This window comes from Cervus canadensis, chromosome 17, assembly GCF_019320065.1.
Source record: "Cervus canadensis isolate Bull #8, Minnesota chromosome 17, ASM1932006v1, whole genome shotgun sequence".
Taxonomy (NCBI): domain Eukaryota; kingdom Metazoa; phylum Chordata; class Mammalia; order Artiodactyla; family Cervidae; genus Cervus; species Cervus canadensis.
In genome coordinates this window covers 21,598,180-21,623,022 of record NC_057402.1, presented here as the reverse complement: position 1 = coordinate 21,623,022, position 24,843 = coordinate 21,598,180, and the positions used below count along the sequence as shown (strand labels likewise).

General features: G+C 37.4%; 1 protein-coding gene across 3 annotated transcripts in view; it reads right to left on the bottom strand.

Annotated features, from left to right (window-relative positions):
• SLC25A21 (solute carrier family 25 member 21) overlaps positions 1-24,843 on the bottom strand; it is a 504,473-nt gene that overhangs the window by 477,909 nt on the left and 1,721 nt on the right. The window contains exon 1 of one of the 3 annotated variants that reach the window (XM_043434359.1): positions 6,626-6,669. The exons of the other annotated variants lie outside the window; for them this stretch is intronic. The gene's annotated coding sequence lies outside the window, so the exon portion shown is untranslated. Of the gene's footprint in view, positions 1-6,625; positions 6,670-24,843 lie in introns of those variants that run through there. 3 annotated transcript variants of the gene reach the window in all.

Below are 24,843 nucleotides of genomic sequence, written 5' to 3'. Positions count from 1 at the left end.
TTCATAGACAACTCATCTATTTTCCAACAACCGAATGAACAATTCAAACCTCACATACATAAAGCATATATTGCTGAGTTCTTCTTCTGATATTCCCTATCATCCTTAATGGCATCAGACATCAGCTTTACCCAGTCTATAACCATGAGGCCTTTTCTCATTCGTCTTTTCATTTCAATCCCCTCCTAAATCCAACTGATTCTTCAAGCTTCCATGCCACTGCAATTACTACTTCCTCTGCCAGAACATCCTTGCTCTCGCAGAAAACTCCTACTCACCTTTCAATACACAACACAATTATTTACTTCCCCAGTAAAATTGTTCCTGGCTCCTTCTTTGAGGTCTCACAGAACTGGCGTACTCCTCCAGGCCCAGGACTCACTTGTTTTCTCACGTCCAAGCATAGCACCTGGTACCAGGCAGGCACTCAGTACACTCAAGGTTTATTAAACTATGACCTGAGAAACTTGACCCAGGAAGCTAAATAATTATTGAGGTCATCTAGCCAAGAAACTATAAGAAACCAAAACAATAGTGGTCAACAGAGAGAGGAGGTAAGCCAGAGAGATTAGCAACAGTTTTGATGAGGGGGGGCACACAGCAGCAATAATAGAAAAATTAAAGGATGAAATACACTTTGTTCCCTGTGATGGCTTTCACACCAAATCCAATTTTAATTTATGTGAAAAATATGTGAAAAAATGTTCAAGTTTTTGAGCTTCCTTGGTGGCTCAGTAGTAAAGAATCCACCTGCCAATGCAGGAGACACAGGTTCATTCTCTAATCCAGGTAGGTCCCACAAGATGGCAGAGCAACTAAGCCCGTGTGCTGGCAACTATTGAGCCTGTGCTCTAGAAGCCGGGAGCCACAACTACTGAAGCCCATGCACCCGAGAGCCTGTGCCCTGAAGCTAGAGGCCCCATGGCAATGAGAAGCCTGTGCATCACAACTAGAGAGGAGTCCTTGCTTGTTGCAACTAGAGAAAAGCCCACGTAGCAACGAAGACCCAGGCCAACCAAAATAAATAACTAAATACAATTTTTTTTAATGTTCAAGTTTTAAATTTTTCAAATTTCAATCCTAGAGTTAAGAGAATGCTTAGGTAAAATAAGTTTCCTGAGGTCCTCAATGGCAGAATGTTACTAAAAACCAAGCATCCTGACGTTCAAAATTTCTTCCACCTGTAGTACACTGACTCTTTAGATCGGCTTAATGTTCTGAGCTTGAAAACTGAATAATCCAGAAAAAAATATCTAAGCACAAGGAGTTATCAGACAGTTCCCTTGAAAGGGAGATTCATAATAAAATTTAATAATTCCTATCCTTTTGTCCCTTGGCAAATTTACTCAACATCATTTTTTTGGATCTCCTCCTCCCAATTGAAAGCCTTCTCCAAGCTTGTATCTTATAGCACCCTCTTCACTGATTCAACAAATATATATACTTAACTCTTTCTGCACATAATTTAATAATTTAGTTTAACAGGCAAAATAGTAATGTTTTGTGCTTCTGAGTGAGAGCTCTGGAACCAAACCATCAGAGTTTGCTTAACAACATGAGCAAGAATTACTTAACTTTCTCTCTTCCTCAGTTTCCTTATTTGTAAAATGAAGTTGTTGAAGTTTGTTGACAGGTGCCACAAAATCTGATTCCGCTCTCATCTCAGAATAGTACCTGACACAGTGGTGAAGTGTGTGCTCAGCCGTGTCCGACTCTTTGCAGCCCCATGGACTGTAGCCCGCCACGCTCCTCTATCCATAGGATTTCCCAGGCAAGAATACTGGAGTGGGTTGCCATTTCCTATTCCACGGGAATCTTCCTGACCTAGGGATCGAACCCACATCTCTTTCGTTCTCCTTCACTGGTAGGCTGACTCTTTAACACTAGCACCTCCTGGTGCTAGGCACTATGATAATAACTATTGTTATATCATTTATATAGTTTTGATTCTCCTTGAATATTTGTATTTATATTATCTACCATAGCTTAAAATGTCCTTGGTTGGTCGAAGTAGAAGGATACACACACAACCAAAGATTTTGAATGATACCTAGCACGGAATCAAATTCTATAACTAATATAGAAGCAGACCGTCAGTAACCAAGGGGGACACTCCAATCTCCTGACTATATTCTAGGTGTCATCTTTTATGGGCTATGTTTTCCACTGTCTTTGAGATGACCCACCCTCAAGGATTAATTGTAATGGTCTCATCAAATTACGAGTTTATCTCACCTTGAAATCTCATCAAAAATCAACAAACATGGATTTGACTAGCTTTTCGTGCCTACTGCATACTATGCAGGAAGAATAAAGTGAAGATTTATTTATCCTGAATTCAACTGTAAGAATCCAGGAAATACATTTTTACCTTTCCTAATAAATTAGCTTAAAATATATATATATATTCTTCCTCAATGTTCATACCAGCACTATTTACAATAACCAAGACATGGAAGCAACTCAAGTGCCAATCATCAAACAAAAGGATAAAGATGCAGTTTATATATACAGGGGAATATTACTCAGCCATAAAAAGGAAGAAAAGTCTTTCATTTGCAGCAACATGGATGGACCTACAGATTATCATACTAAGTGAAGTAAGTCAGAGAAAGACAAACATCATATGATATCACTTATATGTGGAGTCTAAAAAAATGATACAAATGAACTTATTTACAAAACAGAAATATAGACATAGAAAACAAACTTACAATTACCAAGATGGGGATAAATTGGGAATTTGGGATTAACAGATACATACTCCTATATATAAAAAACAGAAACAAGGGCCTGTATAGCACAAGAGACTATATTCAGTATCTTGCAATAACCTATAAAGGAAAAAAAATTTTTAAGGAATATATATATATATAAAACTGGATTATTTTGCTGTACATCTGAAATATTGTAAATAAATTCTATTTCAGATAAAAATAATTTTAATTAATTAATTAAAATTTAAAATAAAATGATATGGATATTCTTAAATACTGAGATATTGCTACAGGTAAATTCATTTTAAAATATTTCAATTATTCAGAAATCACACTCCTACATATTTAACCAAATGAGTTGAAAACATATATTCACACAAAAATTTACAGTAGCTTTATTCATAATCATCAAACTTGAGAGCAACAAAGATGTCCTTCAATAAGAAACTGATAAACTGTGTGCACTCCATACAATGAAGGGTATCCAGCCATGAAAACACATGGGGAAACTTAATTGTATATAGCTTATTGAAAGAAGCCAGTCTACAAAGGCTCTATACTGTATGATTCCACCTACATGACATTCTTGAAAAGGAAAAACTATAGAGATAATAAAAAGGTCATGGTAGGTGGGAAGGGGGTTCAGGATGGGGAACACATGTAAATCCAAGGCTGATTCATGTCAGTGTATGGCAAAAACCGCTACAATATTGTAAAGTAATTAGCCTCCAACTAACAAAAAATAAAGGAAAAAAAAAAAAAAGTCATGGTTGTCTGGGGTTGTAGAAGGAGGGATAAATAGGTGGAACACAAGGGATTTTTAGGACAGTGAAATTATCTGTACAGTTCAGTGATGGTAAATATATATGACATTATTGACAAAATCAATATGGCATGAATTTTTAAGCACCAGTTTTAAAAGGTTACATTTATGTTTAAGTATTACTGTTTACTTACCTGTATCATTTACATTTATTTCCAAAATTTAATTTTTCCCATAGGCAACAATCCCAATTTTAGTTCCCTGTTACAAGAATAGACACCAGCTGATTTTCTTTAAAATGTCAACTGTGTGGATATATATAAGCTGAAATATAAGTAAATAAGAAAATTTCCTTTAGTGGCTCTCAAATGCATCTTCATTTGAGATGTCAGCTGCCTGGTTTTTATACATCACTACATTACAGAATCACAAGTAAAGCCAAAAGGGATGGTATGATATAGTATAAGCTATCACTACCATGTAGTCTGCTTATCTAGGAAGTGGCAATTACAAGCGCTATTCTCAAAGGCAAAAACAAAGACTACATCATTAAAGGGTCCACAGGCATTGACCCTTCTTTAAACTTACAGTCTACTATAGTTTTAACATGTCTATATGTCAATGAACTCGTTTTATAGATATTCATTAACTACTGACACTCAACAAAATATGTAGAAAACAATTCAAGGATCATATAGATGGATCCTCCATTCTTTTTTCATTGACATTATTCATCAATGTCAATAAAATAGTCTTTTATTTTTAAGTGCTTTTACTTATGATGCTTGCATTCCTAGATTCTTATTGTCTTCATTTTGTCCCAAAACATTTTTCTTAAAATAGATTTCACATATTCCACTTGCTTTTCTCTCAAGTGACTATAAACCACTTAGGGAAATAAGAGCCACTCTGTTATACTGACAACAAAAGCAGATATAAGATCCCACCCTCAAAATGGCATTTATTGCCCATGTGATTTTTAAAAAGCAATAGAAGAAACATGGTCTCAATTTCAGAAAACTGAGACAAGCAGAAAAACAATAGAAAAGATAAAGAAAAAGAAACAAATAATAGTTCTTCTAGAATTTTTAACTCGTGAACTACCTCAAGTAAACTATGTACTTTGGCATTTAAAAGAGTCATATTCAAAATTCACACGATAAGGCCTTTAAATCTAACTTATTTGTAAAATAATTTCTAAAAGAAGTAATCCTTAATAACTGTTTAAAATTTGAGGGGAAATGTAAAGATTTTCATTGAAGACCATGTTTTTTAATTTGTAATGTCCACAGCAATGTGATTTCCAGGATAACATTCTAGCTGATGATAAAAATGAGAATATGCTTATTCCTACATAGCTCTGCCTTAAACGTATTTGTCACATACATTAATTTATTATCTTCAGACAATATAACTTATCTTTTATCTATTTTACTCTACTCAATTGCCTATACATTTCTAGTAGCTCCCTCTGCTAATTTCTCTTCGTTGAAATGTTAAACATTGTTTATGAGCTCCTTAAAAATCTTCCCCCCAAAATAGCTACATATTATAGTTACACTGATTTTCGTAAGTATTCAATATAATTTTGATTTTGAAAAAGGAAAAACTATTTTAAATGTTTATATAATACTCTACAAAACAGTCTTCAACGAATGTTTTTTTTGGTAAACTATGGTTGCAGTCTTTTACCAGCGTTGTTTGGTTCAGTATAAATGATATGGTAAATTTGCATTCAAATTCATGGAACTTTTCAAATCTGTTTCCCATTTAGCTGACCAGCCAAAAACAATATTTTCATTTGTAAACAGCTGTTTCATAATCAGCTCTTTTGTACTATGTGGAATTCCATAAAAGATAGAAAATTTTATTTAAAATACAGGAACTGCATTAATCCACTGCAAATCATTGATTAGTTTTTGTATACTACCACACAGTTTAACTTATAAGGAAAGATTTTAAGGAAAATTTAATCTTGTGTCCAAATATAACATTACTTTAAACATGAGGTCATCTAAACATCTGTCTCCAATATATCACTGGGGATTTAAATCAAAAGTCTGCTAAACATGTACAATCATTTTGAAAATAAATAACAGGACAAATTTTGTCTTGATTATGATTATCATGCATTTTAAAAGGAAACATTTATTCTAATAAGAAAAGTCTGAACTAATTTAAACTTTATTGACATTAAGTTAAAATAGTTTCATACAAAAGAGATATATTTCATTTATTTGCTGTTTAACAATACTTATATTTTAACTTTTCAACATTATACACTGTTCCTTTGTCTCTTTGTATATTTTTAACTGCAAAATATTCAAGGAAAATTTTCAAGACATAAAATGTTTCCACTCAGTAACTGAAAAACTAATAATATTCTTTCTGAACTTTTCTTCCTTTAGGGCAACTATGAATCTTCAAAAAGGACTAAAATAGGTCTATCCATTTAACTGACTCATGCTTTATACATTAAAATAAAATGAATTTGGCCAATTACAAAAGACAAGGCAAAAAGTTCTCTTCAAAACTTTACAACTAGCTGGAAAAAAAGGATTATTTTAAAGAGTTTAATTAAAACAAAGTATATACCTTATTGTAGAATTTGTGTCTAGTAAGCATGATTATGTATTTTAATTCAGCAACAGGATTACTTTAAAAACCAGCTATTCAATAAATACTTCAGATGAATTAGCATTAAAAATAAACCAAATGCTTAATCTTCAGAACAGTTTCTGCCAAAACCAAAATGAATGTTAGCACTTGAAAAGCCGGAGAAAGGCAAATTGAAGCATCCCTGAATAATACATTCTTAGAAACGCACTATAGCGTTTCCTTAATGTAGCAGAAATCACTAGAAAAAATTCAGCCACAGGGATGTAAAGGATATTATCATGTCCAGGCTGATCATGCATCTAATAGGCTGTGACAAAATATAACTGTAGAAGGTGGTAGGTATGGATTTTGGAACTCCCACAATTCTTTTCTTCTTCCTGCCTATGTCTCAGAAAAGCTGACAGCTTTCGCCGTGGTAATTTCAGGTCGTGTATTCTACTTTGGTGGACATGGGCTAAGAACTTTAAAATGAATTTGTGACACTGTGTGTGGAATTCCTTAAAAGCAAGAAGTGTGTCTTACTCACCTTGGATGCCCGTTGCCTACAGCTGCATCAGACTCATACTTACAGCTTGACAATGCTTTGTAAATGCATGAACTAGCTAATGAAAGGAAGACCTGACTAAAAACCAAGAATTTTGCCCTGGGTCAGCTGGAACAGCCTACTATTAATAATAAACTGCCTTAGCTTTCCCACCTATTAAACAAGGCTAATTTTTGACCTGGACCCTCACTGAGGTATTATGAAAACTGAATGAGAACATATATACAAAAGTATTCCCAGAACTAACAGTAGTAAACAAGTATAATTATTATGATGATTCTCAACAATCTATGTGGGTTAAAACTGTATACACAGAGACACAGATATGGAGTGTGAGATAGAGTATTTATTAAAAACAAAGATTTTTTGAAGGTTAAAATTAAAATAATTTGTTTACAAAAATAATGTGATATGTCAAAATATAAACAAATTCACTTTAGAAATGCAGTTTAAAAACTGGGAGCTAAGAAATCCCTCGGGAAAATTTGTCTTGTATCATTTTGTTTAACTTTATAGGATGTTGAAAACTTTATAATTAATGTCTTCTGGATTACCCAGAAATTCAGGCTTTCTTATATAGTTAATACAAATAAGTTTATCCTACATATTAGCCTTCTCATTCAAAAGGTTTAATCCTGTAATAGATGCCTACAGATGTTGATTCAGCATAAGCAATATAAAGTTATAATTCTTCTGTTGCCAGTGGTTTTCTTCAAAATTTAAACAAACACATATTTGACCTAACTGGGAAGTATTTGAATTTATATTCATCTTTGTATTAAAATAGCACAGACTTATCTTTACAATCACTGCTGTTAATCCCATTGTTTTAAAAAACCACTAAAATATAAAAATAATTTTGCCTCACTATAGTTTCTATTTGTATAACTTTCTAACATTTGAACTTTAGGTTCCTACATGTAAGTTTCCTTTTCTTTCTTAGTAGATTTGCTCTAGAATGATATTGCTAGTAAGTGGCTCCTTGAAAAATCACTTTATTTGGCTTTTCCACATTCAGTTACTCAATTCATGCAAAGTACTACGTGTCATTTTTTTTCTAAATCATACTGAATTTTATTTTTCAAAACATTCATATTAGCAAGATTTTCAAACATTCATCTAAGTTCTTTAATATGACACAGTCCCGACTTTCAGGGACCATATTTCTCAATTTTGACTGCACATTGAAATCAGCTGAAAGCAATTTTTTAAATGCTAATAAGTCCTAGTCTCAACCCCCAAAGATGCTGATTTAGTCTATCTGGGTGTGTGGCCCTGGCATCAGGGGCTTTTAAGGTTACCCAGGTGATTCTAATGTGTAATCAAGGCTGAGAATCATTGCTTTGGAAGTTTACAGCCTTGTAGGGGAGAATTACTAATAACAGCAACAAACACATTTATGGGGTGCTTCCTTGTGACAAGCAACAGGCTAAGCTCTTATATGCAATATCTCATTTAACTCACAACAAACTAATGAGAAAAGATTCTGTTACTAATTCCTACTTTATGAATAAGGACATGTAGATTAAAAAGATTAAGAAGCTCTCCCAAGGTTCCACCACTGTTCATTGACTGAGAGAGAACTCAAAGACAGCTCTCCCCAACTCCAAATTCAGAGAGGGAAGTACTATCATGGTAGAAACTAAGTCATAAACCTGATCTTTTAAAGGAGCAAGTCATGGAGAAGGAAATGGCAACCCACTCCAGTATTCTTGCCTAGAGAAGTCCACGGACAGAGGAGTCTGGTGGGGTACAGTCCATGGGGCTGCAAAGAGTTGGTCGTGACTGAGCAAGTATAAATAGAATAAAAAAATATAACAAAAAGGGAAAAAAAAAAAAAAGGAGCAAGTCAGAGTACTAGTGAAAAGAAGTGACAGAAGAATTACTTTTGAAGATATAAAAACAGTCAAATTACCAAGATATTGAAAATGTCCATTTTTCTCCTTAGCCTGATTATCAGAATAAACTGCAAATGTTCTCAAAATTGTTGTATTGAAGGGAAAAATGAAAAAATAAAACAAAAAAAAAACCACTCCCAGGCAGTGTCTTGATCTAGCTGCATACCTCTAGTTGTCATGGACACGAGAAGGAACAATGAAATCATTATTTGACTATTATTTTTCAGTTGCTAGTCAGCATATGATTTCGTCCGTAAACTGCATCTCTGTACTCCCTACGGATCAGGGGAGCTGTCCCTCCTGGTAGTGACAGAATAACCACAAACAAAACAATCCTTCTCAGGGGAAAGCCATCTTTATCTGTCAGTATTAGTCAGTTGAGAAACAGAGCTGCAGGCAGCTGAAAAAACAGTTTGACTGTTTTAAGTTTACAGGTGGCCTTATAATGGAAAGTTTTACACGCTGAAATTCCTTTTTCAAGTTAAAAAAGTGTGGATATAAAGGGACAAAATTTGGCAGTGTTTTAATGCAAAGCTTCTAACCAGCTTGCAAAAGCAGAATATCAAATTTTAGTGAAGCTTGGTGAACCAAGCCCCGGCCTTCTGGTAAATGGATTCAGTTCACGGTTAGTGTTTATGGTGTTAGCCACTCACTCATGTCTGACTCTGCAACTCCATGGCCTGTGGCCCACCAGGCTCTGCCGTCCATGGAACTCATCAGGCCAAATACTGGAGTGGGTTGCCGTTCCCTTCTCCAGGGGATCTTCCTAACCCAGGAATTGAACCTGGGTCTCCCGTATAGCAGGCCATCTGAGCCACCTGAGCCACCAGGGAAGCCCTCACTTAATAACTGTTACCACCCTTTCTACGCCACACACTCCTCATGGTTAAAGTCAGATCAGACACATGTACCTGTTATCACAGGGCCTGGTATATATGAGACACTTAAGAGATGTTTTTCTGAATGAATTCATGGACATTGGGGAGAACTAATTCAAAAACTACTTTTAAATAGCAGACTATAGACACAGTGAATAATAATAATATCAGTGGGTAAATAAATGAACAGCTGTTTAAAGTCCAGCTAGAAAGTATTCTGATGTGTATGTTTATTTGCCTCTGGGTGTGTGTGTGTGTTTATGTGTTGTTTTTTGGGGGAGACAAAGTTGAAAAGAGAAGGCATTTGAGTAAATAATTCCATAACCATTAGTATTAAGGATCAGAAACTGGGGATTCTATGAAAGGCACCATCTATACTTTCTCCATCATGTGTAGAAGCAGATGGGGTGGGTTTATTTTACAGGTGGCTCAAAACACTTTGCCTGCTTGGCTTATCATAAGTTAAATGTTTTCTGGGGCAAAGGCACAGTATGGAGACTATCCCATGGTACAAAGCACAGTTAATTAAACTTAGCTACTAGAATAAAATTTTCCTAGAATAAAATCAGGGTTTTAAAAAGTCAGATAAGGCCACCATTGATGAGTTAGAAAATACAGGGGAATTTGATGGGAAGCCCTGGACAGGCCCTGAGTGAGTACACTGAACCTTGGAGTTAAGGGACTGGAAAAAAACACAGAAACTAATGAGAAAAGAACCATTAATTACAAACTTGGACAATAATGTTTCCTGGGAAAATGACTAACAGAACCTAATTAACCTATAAATCAGAAGTTGGAAGTTGTCGATCTGGTGGTCTCTTTATCACTGGTGGGATATGGAAATAACTACATTAAAGACAAGGTCTTTATTACTTGTCTTGATTAGTAATGCTTGACAGAATTTATTCCAAACGTTACTATACAACTCAGATGCCAAAGTTTTTATGAATGATAAATATAATAGAATAACTACAAAAATATAAATGCCTTTCTCTTACAAAAAAGTAAGTCTTGGGATAAGGGAATAACCCAAGCTATTTGATAAGGAGACCACTGGATTATGAATTGAGAATAATCACTCCTCTACGCCCAGGGGGTCGCAAAGAGTCGGACATGACTGAGCAACTGAACTGAACTGAACTGAAGGCCCCACTATGGAATACTAGAAAAAAGACTTCCAGAAGCAACCTAATGACTCCATCTGGGGAATAAAAAGACCACTTCATCTGATGAAAAATAGGATTATGTTAATGATATCCAGGTTTGAGACCAAAACTCTATCCCCCCAAATCAGTAGAGTTAAGCAAAATATGATTAGGTTTCTTAAAGGTAAACAGAAAAATAGAGTTTACATTATAAATTGTAGAACAGAATTATAGTTAGCATATATTCATATAATGTGCCACTCACCTATGAAGATTTTCTAAAATGTTTAGAATATACCTAAATACTTCCATGTATTCCCTCTCCATTAATAACTACACTTACAGAGTGCTTACTTGGTGCTAGGTACATGTATAAGCACTTGACAAGGATCAGCCCATCTGACCCTTCCAACAGCCTTATGAAGTATTGCAACGGCTCTGTATTTTATGGATAAAGCACAGACATGTTAAACTGCCTGCCCGCAGTAACACATCTAGTGAGTATGTGAATTGGGATCTAATGCCAGGTGTAACGCATCAGAACCCCCGCAGGACACTACCTTCCAGTACTACCTTTACTCTCTTCATGAGGTAAAGTTCATACACCTTAAAACAGATGCCTCTTGATGGTGTCCTACTTTCTTCTTTTTGTTGACCTCCGTTTGTACCTCCCATGGTGTACTGAAAAGTTTGCCATCTATGTAATCAGTTTTGGAAAATGAGATAATTTCAAAACAAAGCCCCAACAACAAAAGTGAGGCAGATGAATGTTTCCATATTTTTTTTTCCAAATATATATGTCATAAACACACACACACACAAATGTGTTAAATAACTCTTTGGGACACCAGAGTATAAACTTAATAGACCAGAAGAGAAAATTAAGATTAGTTTGCTCTGACCCCACTGAAGAAATCCCCTGTCATGTGACCCCATGCATCTCTCTGTGTCGACAAATCATGTGGGAGTAACCCACCGGTTCCTGAGGGTGTTACTGGTGTGGGACAAGTAGGAAGACGACTGACTGGAAAAACACAACCAACACAGCGGCCCTTGAGCTTAGAAAATAAACTAACCTCCAAAAAGTAAATAACTCAACAGTCAGACAGTCTACACTTGTTACAGTCATTCCTGGGAAACCAGGTATTGGGAAGAAGCCAGTCTGCATCTATGCACAGTCAAGATCCAGGAAGACACATACCCCAGAATCAATGGGACTTACAGTATTGAGGATTAAAGTCCCTCCCAGATTGACTCCCACTTACAGCAATCAGGGCAGGAACACTAAGCCTCCTTGGATTTCCTTTTTCTTCCTTTGCAGCTGTTAGGAATAAAACGGAACAGTGCACCTTAGGTAGTGCATGGTTCCTGGGGTAATGTCTCACTTTGGTGGCAGGAGAGCAGCAATGATTTCTCTCACCATCAGTGACGTGTATTGGGCCTGGCAGGAACTCAACCAACTCCGTCAGGTCGTTAAGTAGTAATATAAACTCTAGCATCTTGATGACACGTTTAGAATTTTTCAAATTAACATTCAAAATTGAAAACCAAAATAAATGTGACATTCATTCATTCAGTCATCTATTCATTCAACAAATGTTCACTGAGTATCTATCCTGTACCAGATTTTATTTTAGGCCCTGGGGATACAGCAGGATACCAAACAGTCAAGATTCTTATCTTCAGGGAGCTTATTGTTTTCTGAGAGAAATAAGAGCATGTTTTAATACGTCATTGTTCTACATGGTTTATCTAATGATTAATATTATAAATTCTTACATTTAAATAAAAAATAAATACGTCAATGTTACTTGCTGCTGCTGCTGCTGCTGCTAAGTCACTTCAGTCGTGTCCGACTCTGTGCGACTCCACAGACGGCAGCCCACCAGCCTCCGCCGTCCCTGGGATTCTCTAGGCAAGAACACTGGAGTGGGTTGCCATTTCCTTCTCCAATGCATAAAAGTGAAAAGTGAAAGTGAAGTCGCTCAGTCATCTCCGACTCTCAGCGACCCCATGGCCTGCAGCCTACCAGGCTCCTCTGCCCATGGGATTTTCCAGGCAAGAGTACTGGAGTGGGGTGCCATCGCTTTTTCCGGTCAATGTTACTTACAGATCAATAAAATATAAAGGATATTTTCTTTTAATTTAATATATGGCTATCTTCCCAGCTATGTAATGTTAATAAAACATATATTAAAAGTGTGATTTCCTCATGTTCATTCAAATCAAGCATACATAAATTCATATAGACTGCACTACTGCTGCTGCTGCTAAGTCGCTTCAGTCGTGTCCAACTCTGTGCGACCCCATAGTCGGCAGCCCACCAGGCTCCCCCATCCCTGGGATTCTCCAGGCAAGAATACTGGAGTGGGTTGCCATTTCCTTCTCCAACAGACTGCACAAATCATAACAAAAAATGCGGACATTTTCCAATGCAGAAAAAGCGAATTTCCTAACAACCTATGCATACTAATGACCACAGCAACACTTACTTTACTCCAACCTTGAAGCTTCCTGTACTGTAAGTTCTTCAGTTTGCGCTTTCTCTTTGGTCCTCCCCTGCTATCCAACTACTCAAAATCCATTTATCCATCCATTTATTTATTGCACAAATATGTCCAGAAACAAAAGAAGTGAGAACCTCTAGGATCCACTTGCCCTTGTCCTTTAGGATCAGAGTTTCTCAGAAGATGAAAAAGATCTAAGGTCTTCTTTTTTTTTTTTTTTTTTTGAGATTCTCAGTTTACTTTATTAAAAAGTAAAGAAATGGCAACTAACAGAGTTATTAAGATATAGCTGATCTTAAATGCTTAAATTTCACAGAGTAAAGCTCTTAAAAAACACAATTGCAATGACAGAAGCAATGACTTCATGTCTAGTTTATTTGAAAGAAATGCCAAAGGTTTTTGGCATTACAAGGTCCTCTGTGAACTTGAAACTGCCTTCCAAGGGCCCTCCTTATCCTGCTGGCACATTTCTGTCTCATTGTTAAGAAGAGGCCACCAGGCTGTCTCCACCTATGATGGTCTTATTTTCATTCCCCAGTGCGTATGGCCCTTGGACCTCAGAAGGGCACAGGATCCTGTATTTGGGCTTAAAAGTCCTAAATATCCTAGGGCTCAGGGCTCCTGATGGTGATATCTCACTCCTATTACAGGTTTAAAAGAAGGATTTTTGTGGCCCACCTACAAATTTCATACCATTGTTCTAGAAGGAAATGCACCTTATTGCGAAAAATTAACTTAAAACTACAAATTTTTGAAATATGACCTACACACTTAGAGTATTACATGAAATTCTATATTTTCTCAAACATGGTAACTGCATTTCTTCTCTTCTTGCCTATTTATCTTACATGTTCTTCCTATACATGGTAACTGTCTTTTTTTTTAACTTGCCCATGAAAAAACTTGCCATTCAAACTTGCCATCCATTTATAACTTATGTAAATAATGGAAAATAACAGACCTCCTTTTTGAGTTTACAAGGTAAAATATTTCTGTATATAGCTACACACAAGCGGCAAGTATACAACTTATACAGATTAAATGTCAAATATGCCATTATAGAAAGCAAATCATACTGTTCACATAGGACTATTATCAATTAGACACTTTTGAGAAAAAACGTAAGTTTATTTTCAGTGCTGTCCTGACAAACTATCACTCCTATAAAGATCATTCCCTCCACCACTGGGAAAACAAAAGATACCACGAAAAAATTCAAATCACTTGGCTTCTAAACTAAAAGGTCTTTTTCTTGTAGGGGGGTTGCTGTGCTGAACATGGTCTGTGCGGATCTTAGTTCCCTGACCAGGGGTCAAACCCATACCCCCTGCGGTGGAAGGGCGGTGTCTTAACCACTGGACCACCAAGGAAGTCCTTAAAAGGTCTTTACTTTACCTCCTCCACACTGAGGGCTGCTTAGGACACAAGGGGCACAAAAGCAAAATAGATCTCAGCAGAAATGTACTGCTTTGTGGCAAATGCAATTTAAAGCAAAACAGATTTACTGAGTGGTTACTATATGCTAACCACTGTGCAGGGCCTAGAGATATAAAATCAGTAAGACTTGTATGTATGTGTCCCTGTGACACATATACAGGGACCCATATATAGACCCTAGGGTCTCTGTGCGACCCTTTGGACTTTAGCCCATCAGGCTCCTCTGTCCACGAGATTTTTCAGGCAAGAATCCAGGAGTATGTTGCCATTTCCACCTCCAGGGGACCGTCCCCACCAAGGGATCGAACTTGCATCTCTAGTGTCTCCTGCATTTCGGACAGATTCTTTATGCGCAAGTAAGACTTGGTCTCTACTTAAAAGGTGCTTCATAAGACTTAAAAAAACAAGACACAGATCCAGTGTAATATTTTAAATTAATCACACACAAAAACTAAAGTAATCATGAAAAACATCTATGTAGGGTGAAACATAATACTATATAATATATAAACATACCAATGAAAACATTAAAAATACAGATACTACTGGATAATGACTATTTAAAAACCCAACGTTGAATGGAAAGATGATACATTTTTAGATTACAGAATATATAAATCCAGCAAGGGTCACTAGACATCATTACCACTGCCCGCCTCCCCACCGCACCCCCCACCACCCATTTTATACTTAGGTGCCAGTAGCTCTACTTTTCATTCCTTTCTTTCCCTTCTTTGCTTCTCTATTGGCCTTCTAATCTCCAGTATATGTGTGCTTGAAAGACTAGAAGGTATAGGCCAATGCAGATCTTCATGAAAACATGAAGGAAACAAAAGTTTTATTTCCTGATGCAGCATCAGGCAAACATGAGACTATGTTTCACTGCAAAAGGAAGTTGCTGATATGCCCCTACAATTTTTATATCATGTTCCTACTTTCAACTTAAAAGAATATAAAATAAATGTAATGAAAACTTGCTCAATCAAAAAACAAAAAAAAAAAAACTAGTCTTTAGTACTTCTTATATCAATTTACTTTAAATATTCACCTTCTTCATTATTTTCCTAAAATTTTATAGCTGTATACATTTCTCATTAAAAAATAATTTGAGTCATCATTTTAGAAACAACTTATAGGACATGGGAAAGTGATACTGCCATCTTGTGGTTAAAGATTCATTTACCGCAACAAAGACTTAATGGTATTTCCCACTAACTCCACAACACATTATGTATTAATCTAAAGAAAAATAATTTCCTGTTTGGATGTTATCTTTAAGAAAAATATACTTTTCATACATCTCTCTCACTTTCTTATGTTAAATTCCACTAGGTTAAAACAAGAAATGGCATTTTGAGTGGCAGCCTCAGATAAATAAAAAGAACTGTGCATTTGGCCCTCTAGATCCTACTCACAGTAGCTGATCATTTACTTTCAGTGTAACACACTCTAACCCTAAGAATTTAGAGAAACAAAAATATGGAATCTAGGAGCACTGTTTTCACAAAGTAATCTTCAAGACCTACAAGCAACTAATGTGATATTTATGCTAAGCTTATAAATAATTTTTATTTGACCTAGGACCCTAAATTCAAAAGCACTACAGATAAAATAAACAAATAGCAATAGAAATACTTTCTCCCATCCCTCTTATATATGGTAGTGGTGATTTAGTCACTAAATTGTATCCAACTCTTGCGATCTCATGGACTGTAGCCCACCAGCCTCCTCTGTCAATGGGGTTTCCCAGGCAAGAACACAGGAATTTACTTATGTATAGCAACCTATTTTTCCATATATAGCTAAGAATTATACTTAAATGGAAAAATTAATTCTAAAAGTACAATCCTCTATATTTTTCAAGTGTGTATTCTTCTGTAATCTATGCAAGATACTTGTTGCAAGTGTTTTACAATGGTGGAATCTAACTGAAAATCAGAACACTTCTACATCTAACTCTTGTCATCAGAAAGTTTTCCTTTTTTTTTTTTTTTTTCCCTTTTTGAGCAAATCACCAAAATTATAGGAAGACAGCACCATCTATAGGTCTGCCCAGGTACAGAATAAAGTTATTAGATGTTACTACCCACTGTGATGGGCTTCCCTGGTGGCTCAGATGGTAAAGCGTCTGCCTGGAATGCGGGACACCCAGGTTCGACCCCTGGGTTGGGAAGATCCCCTGGAGAAGGAAATGGCAACCCACTCCAGTACTCTTACTTGGAAAATTCCATGGACTGAGGAGCCTGGTAGGCTACAGTCCATGGGGTCACTAAGAGTCGGACACGACTGAGCAACTTCACTTTCACTTTCACCCACTGTGATACAGTAGCCAACCAAACATACTACCCCAGCAGGAAGTTCCAAAATAACCCTGTTTATTCTTGACACTCTCCAAAGCGTTTTACTCTATCTCTACAACCATCTTCCAGGATAATAATTGTAATAATCACAAAAACAGTCACAACAAGAACTAAAACCAAAGTTTCCCATAATTGCATTATTTTGATTTTGATAGACTTGATTCATAAATAGGTAAGTTTTCAAGAAATATTAGGGCATTGGCATTTTCCTCTCCCTTTCTCTCTTTCTCTCTCTCTCTCTCACACACACACAAACACACAAACACACACACACATACTCACACACACACAAAATGTAAAACTTTGTGCTTACAATTCTATTTTAGGTGTCATTGAATCCTATTGAAACACATATTTCATTATTCTTTCTCCCAAGTTACATCTTCTCCTTACAATAGTCCATTCCAGTTTCTACAGACATTCAACTAAATTTACCATTGTGTCTAACCTAAAGCTACCAGACTCATACAAATGAAAAGGCTCAAGATAAATCAATGTTTTAGGCAACTTAAATATCCTCCTTCACAGATAAGCTTGTCTAGTCGGCTCTGGGGTTGCTCTCACTCCAGTGAGTCATTCTAGAGCCTAAGGTGATTTATAAGGGTTGAATAAATGATAACCTGAGTACCGAGGCTCAGCTCATTCTTAATCATTACTGGCAGAAATGATGTAGCCCCAAAGATGCTGAGCCCCCTGTGGGTAATATGGAGAATTTCATACAATTGGTGGGGCTGGCACTTAAAGATCTAGCAAAAACAAGAAATGGCCGGTTGCACCAAAGGTGGACTCTGTTTGTTCATCAATATTCAACCTACAGTATTTAATCCAACCGGATTAAAAGAGGGCTGAAGAAGGCAGTACTCTGTATGGGGCTGATAACCTGATATCTCATTCTGCATATTACAAGGCAGGGTGGGGTAGTGGGTAGGAGTATAAGCTCTGAAAGCAAAGAGAACAGCTTGAGCCTGGGCTCTGTCACTGGTCTTAAGCAAGTTACTTAATTTCTCTAAGCTTTATTTTCCTCATCCTCAAGAAGCTACAGATTAATACTGATGATTTAAACAAAGTAAGGATTTTAAGTAAAGCATTGATATATTAAATAGTATACACATAGTAGGCATTCAGGAGCATTGAAGATGTATCTTAGCATTTCCTGTTTGTCTTATTATAATTATTGACTAGATAATTATGCAGGATCCACCCAACTCAAACAAATACCCAGAGAAGCTCATTTGCAACTTCTTAACAAACAGAATGAATGAGAAAAACTGGACTCAAAATAAGGATGGACACGGCTATATAACAAAGGGAAAATGGTATTTGAGGCTCTAATGTCAGTTTCAAATTTTAGCTCCAAAATTTTTTAAATCATTAGAATCCACATGACTCTTGATTTCCACATTATTTTTTACTGGATAATTTAGAAATTTAAGTCTTCAGGGCACAGAGAAGTTAGAAATACAGATCAGAGAGTTACCTGCACCTGGATAGTACAGAAGCCAAAGAGCAAGGACACAGCAGAGTGGGAATGGGTAGAGAACTCGGACCCTGCAGAACATCAATTCTCTGAGGAAACAGAAAGAAGAGAGAAGAACCAGCAATTCTTTGTTGCTGGTGCACAAGTCATCACGGTACACAAGTGATCATGTATGGAGAAGGGGGTGAAAATCAATAGCAGAGACAACTTTAAAGAGAAAAATTGGTTACAAGTGTGAAATCCCACCAAGATTAGGTAAAATTAGGAATGAAAGTCAGTAGTTAACAGTTCCAGCAAAAAGGTAAATGCAGATATGCCAGCTATACTGGGTAGTCAAAACTGAGTGAGGAACTTTTCACAAAAGTTGACAATGAAAGGAAGAAAAATACAGGACCATAGCTTGAATTTGAGAAACGCAATATGAAGAGAAAAATACAATCGATTGTTTGTTGTGACTTGAACTGTGTCGCCACCCCCCCTCCCCGAAAAGATATGTTCAAATCCTAACCCCTAGTACCTGAGAATGTGACCTTATTTGGAAATAGCATCTTTGCAAACATAATCAAGTTAAAATGAGGTCATAATGGAATGTAGTGGGCCACAATCCAATGAGTGGTGTTCTTATAACAAGAGGGAAATTTGGATACAGACACTCAGGCAAACAGGGAGAAAGCGATGTGACAACAGTCAAAGAGCACAAGGATTGTGGGCAACTGCCAGAAGCTGGGTGAAAGGCAGACAGCAGACTCTCTCTCAGATTCCCTGCCCACACTTTGATTTCAGACTTCTAACCTCCAGAACCACCAGATCATGAATTGCTGGTGTTTTGAGCCACCCAGTGGGTGGTACATTATTCAGACCACTAGCAAACTAATAAACAAAAACTATTGATAACAATCAAAAGATACAGACTTACTAGAGTATCTGCCATTGCTGTTGTTTAGTCTCTAAGTTGTGTCCAACTCTTTGCAACCCTATGGACTGTAGCCCACCAGGCTCCTCTGTCCAAGGAATTTCCCAGGCAAGAATATTTATAAGCTGTATAAATCATGATCACATAACTAACACAAACATAATAGTTTAAAAGCAAAAGAAAACTGGTAAGAAAAAAAAAAAGAGTTAAAATCTAGAACAATTATAAAGAATCCTGTAGAAGTCCCTTAACCTGGTTTCACACATTGCCATTTCCAGATACCGCACACTTCAATCATAAAGGTGTTTGAAAATGATTGGTGCATCTCTTTTCAGTTTGGGGTCCTGAAACGAAAGATGACACATAAATTTTAAAAGTGATCACGGGGACTTCCCTGGTGGTGCAGAGGATAAGAATCTGGGCACACGGGTTCCATGCCTGGTCTGGGAAGATTCCACAAGCTGTGGAGCAACTAAGCCCCTACACCACAACTACTGAGCCTGTGCTCAGAAGCCCTCGAGCCGTAACTATTGAGCCCTCGAGCCACAACTAGAAGCCCTCCCACCTAGAGCCTGCGCTCAACAAGAGAAGCCATCACAGTGAGAAGCCCTAGAGAGTGCCCCTAGAGAGCAGCCAACTACAGAGAGTTGCAAACTAGAGAGTGGCCCCCATTTGCCATAACTAGATAAAGCCCATCCAAAGCAATGAGGACCCAACACAGACAAAAATAAAATAAATAAATAAAAATTAAAAGTGATCATGGGCCTCTCAGCCAAAAAAAAAAAGGTGGCAGAGAGTGCAGACCTGAATGTTTTTACGTCATTTATCAAACGACTACTATCAAATAAAATATTGTTGAAAGAAAATATTGTTGCCATATCAGTTGTCTGATTATTAGAATCCCAGAACACTTATCTTTCTTCAGAGTAGGACCCTAAGAATAATATTCTATGGCTTGGGCTTCTGATATCTATTATTAATACAGTCAACAAACATTTCTGAGTACCGACGGTACTATACCTAAAAGGCAGCTTCTCAATGGTCTGAGACGCTGTAGTCAAGACAGTGGTGGGACACAGGGCCAGAGGTAGGGAGGTGAGGAAGGCCTGGTTTAACAAAGTGTATCTAAAATGTGTAAAGTTGTTTTATGTTCTTACATCACTTGTGCCCACATACGATACTTATAGTTTTTAAAACATGTTTCAGTGAAGGACAGTAAAATAAACCCTCTGAAATGTCCCATGTAATTCATATTTTATTGGCTCTTAAATTCATATTTTTGAGAACTAGATTTTCTTAGAGACAGACTATAATTCAATTAAAGCATATCCTTTAAAGGTATTTCATAATTAATTTGAGCAATAGAGTTGCTTCCTCCTATGTGGTTGAAATAAGGGGAATTTTTCCCCCCTAATTACCCATATAATGGGTTCCAGCCTCCCTTTGATGTGTCATAAAGGCTCACCTGTTTCACTACAACCTGCTATTTATTATCAAGCAAATGCAGTTTGCCAAATCCTGAATTTCCAAAGGTGTCATTTATCCAAATCACATGTGTATCCCCTTTGCACCCATGCTGAAAAAGAATTCTCCTTGATCAAAATTTTAACCTTGATTACCCCCCCAGTGCATCAGCCCTTTTATTACCAAGTCCAAATTAAAATCCAGAGAACTACTAGTATACACACTGCCTATTAAGGCATTTCTTTTAACTGTATTTTAACTGATTGGGGTTAGGGTAAGAAAAGGCAGAAATCTTGTGAAAATGGAGATATGTAAGGTATATAAGAGAGGAGTTTTGAAAATAATATTTGAAATTATTCTACCTTTTTAGTGACCTTTTTGGGTTGAAAGCCTTGAACTCTCTCCCATCAATATAAAGTACATTTTACATATACTCTCAATAGTTTATCTCCCAGGAGCCGATTTATGAATCCCAGGTTTCTCTCCTCCAGAAAAAGTCTCTCATTTCATTTCCTCATTTGATCCCTTGAAGATGATTAATGAGATGAACTATACAAAGTTGTTGAACTGTGTTTAGTGCAAAACTGGAAAACTTATTTCTGAGATACTTTGACTAAAGAATTTGACTCAAACATCGCCAGCACGATGAACAAAATAAAAACAGTGATTGAAGCTGTGGTAGGATGTTTGCTTACAAGATACAGAGGACTAGGATGGTGCTGCAGAGGAAGAAACAACAGCCTGGAAATTTGGGGAAATAAATCAGGGTTCTGCCAGCACGGTGATCGTGTAAAAGACAGATGGAGGAGACACGCCTTAAGAAGAATTCGGAGTGAGACCTGCAGACGTCAAGGAATATGAGTGTCAAATTTGGGGAGGCAGGAGGAGAATGGTCCTAGTGATGTCACCATGAAGAAAATTCAGTGTGGACAGGATCTAGGTGTGCCCTTGGTGGGGGAGCCTGACAGGTCTGCGCAAGAGCAGGGTTTCTCAGGGAGCCAGGGGACTTCGTTAGAGACCCAGGAGAATTGTAAAGCTGAATGCCAGAGCCCTATGAGAACTTGGGTAGAATACCCATTTGAGGGGGCCTAAAAAGCACCCACATGACATGGGAAATAAAAACTGAAGGAGTCTTTTGGGCCTAGAAAAGAGAACAACAGTCTCAAAGGCCCCTTGCTGAATCATCTAACTTGGGAGAAACCAAAGTATAACTTTAGTTCCACCCTGATGCTCCAGGCCGGTTGCATCTATCTGGGACTTATCACCCCTTGTCCGGAAACCTACCACCCCCTACATCCGCCCAGAAGACTTATCACCCCCTGCCCAACTACAAATGTCATCTCAACAAAAGAATACTCAAAATATCCCGCCTGATTGACGTTTTCCTTATCGCTTCCACAAACCTCCCTGTAAGTATGAAGCCTCCCTGATCCCTTCTGCCCTCAGCCTGGTCATTAGGCCGACTGTCGCCCCTCCTTGCCTGAATAAAGGTAACCTACTTCTGTTGAGGTTGTCTTTCCTTTTCTGCCTCGCCCGAACTATGCCTTACAAAAACCCCATAAGCTTTGCAAACACATGGAAGCACCCACATGGGTCACTAGGGAGAATGGGAAGGTCTGAGATGGAACCATGCTCCTGGCTTCAAAGAAGAGATAAAAGGGAAACTTCCCAGAGCCACACTGGGAGCAAACCCATGGAATGATGTGGGCCCCAAGGGACTGGGCTCATCTCTGCTCTAGGATACACAGATTATGAATCAGACCACAGGCTAGATTTCAGCTCCCACTTGCTCAAATGGACAGAGCCCTTTTTCAGTCCACAATCTGCCCTACTGCACATAGAGGCCCTAAATGTAATGAGAATTTTCTTTTCACTAAATGATAATCTTGTGCCTGTACTCATGGAATTATTTAGAGAAAGCAAGATATTATGATGCAGCAGAAAGACTATAAGGATTGAATCTGTAGATAAAAGTTGTTTCAAGGGATGTAAACTAATAAAAGACAGATAATAAAGGATAGTAGACTTGATCTCTCCAACTTCTAAAAATATCTGCCAGTGAGAATAGTATTTTCCTAGTTCTTCTCTTATCCTATTCCTTTAAAAATGATTGCATGCTTGTGCAACCACAGGCAAGTGAATTATGCCCTCTGGGTATGTTTCTTCATTCTGAAGGTGTGGTGAGGATTTAAAATGTTGATACATGTAAAGCTTCGCACTGGGCGTGGCCCTTATATTTATTCCAGAAATGTTAGCTATTTTTATTACTTGTATCATTCAATGCTAATGAGAATGTTAAAACTGGATGTGGCTTCAAGGCCATCTGGGAGCATTTATGCAGAAAATGGTTTTCAAGTCAGGCCTTGAAAAGTGGCAGAATTTCAATAGGTAGAGAAAATTAGGGAAAGACATTCCAGGCATTGGGAATAAAGGTGCAAAGGTATAGGCAGCATTCAAGTATGGTGAGCAGATCTACTGAAACCAAATGGAACGTACGGCAGAGGACAGGAAAATAAGACTGAAAGCTAAACTGGCAGCACACAAGTAAGGAGTACAGAACTTATTCTTCTCTCTATGGTCAGCATGAAAGCCAAGAAAGATTTAACTTGCAACCTACTTCAATCTGGCTACAACTCTATGGAATCTCTTTTCTCAACTCTTCTAAACCAGTGCTTCTAAAACCTTAAAGAATAAACTAGTGACTTGAGGACTTTCCTAAAACTCAGGTTCTGATATGGTATGTCTGCAATAAGCTTAGCCTGAGGTCCTACATTTTTAACATGCTTCCAAGGACTACCAGGCTCCTTCTTCCTGCTCATCCATGGATCACACTTTGAATACTAATCCAGTGGCCTCTTCTCCATCTCATCCTTAACCCCTCTGAAGTGTAAGCCTTGCTGATCTTCCTGAAGCTATCATCACTGGCTTATATTCACTCACCTGAATTTTAGGCTATTACTTGAAGCTGAGAAGGCAAACTAGGAGCCTGCTTTGTGCATGCTGTCTTAAGCACAGCTTTCATCATGTAAAACAAAGTTGCCATTGGTAACAATATAATAGCTATAGCTACAAACTCAAGACAAGTCTTTAGATATGTATTATCCAAGCAACTACCAGTACATCATTTGGTCTTTTAAATGCAAATATTACAAACATCTTTTAACAAAAGACACACATATATCGTTACAAAAGACACCAATTGCCCATCTCATGATGTGTTTCAACTTCTTTGTAAAATAATTTGCCCTGAGATCCTCACCCCTCCCAGTGGGGATTGGCTACAACTGATTGGTACAGAGGTGGGCCTCTGACCAATACTGGATTATTTTGAGTCTCACCCCAGCATCATACACTGGAATTGAAAAAAAACAAGTCAGTCTTCTGTTTTCCTGGTGGCTCAGTAGTAAAGAAACCGCCTGCAATGCAGAAGACCCAAGAGACACAGATTCGATCCCTGGGTAGGGAAGATCCTCTGGAGGAGGGCATGGCAACCAACTCCTGTATCCTTGCCTGGAGAATCCCATGGACAGAGGAGCCTGGCGGGCTACAGTCCATGGGGTCGCAAAGAGCTGGACACAACTGAAGCAACTGAGCATGCACAAATGTAGGTATGAATCACTAGTCCCAGGTTAGGATGTTCACCAATGAACTATATTTCCCTCCTGGGTCAGCTGAGTTTTATTTAATAAGGGTTGTGGACTCCAAATCAACCAAATCAAGGACAGTTGACAGTCTTGGACATTGTGGAATTTGACCAAAATGGCGAGTAAATTGGTGCAAATTCATTATCACTACCGGGAACAAATAAAAAGTAGAAAGTGGGGGCACTGACAACATAATGAATAGACACAGCACAATTATATATAAGAAATGAATTCCTTGATTGCCCTATTAATGAAATGTCATAGTTAGAAAAGTGTAGATTGTAAGTAATACATCAGCTTGTGGTCCTCCTAGATGCAAGGAACTTGTGCCAGGATGATAAATAGTCATAATTTGTAACAGTCCCTTATACAAAGTTCAAATTTGTTTGAAAATCAAATTTGCTAGTCAAAGGTAGACATTAAACATTCAGTCATCTTAATATGATTTACTAGCATTACCATAATTTTTTAAGGGGT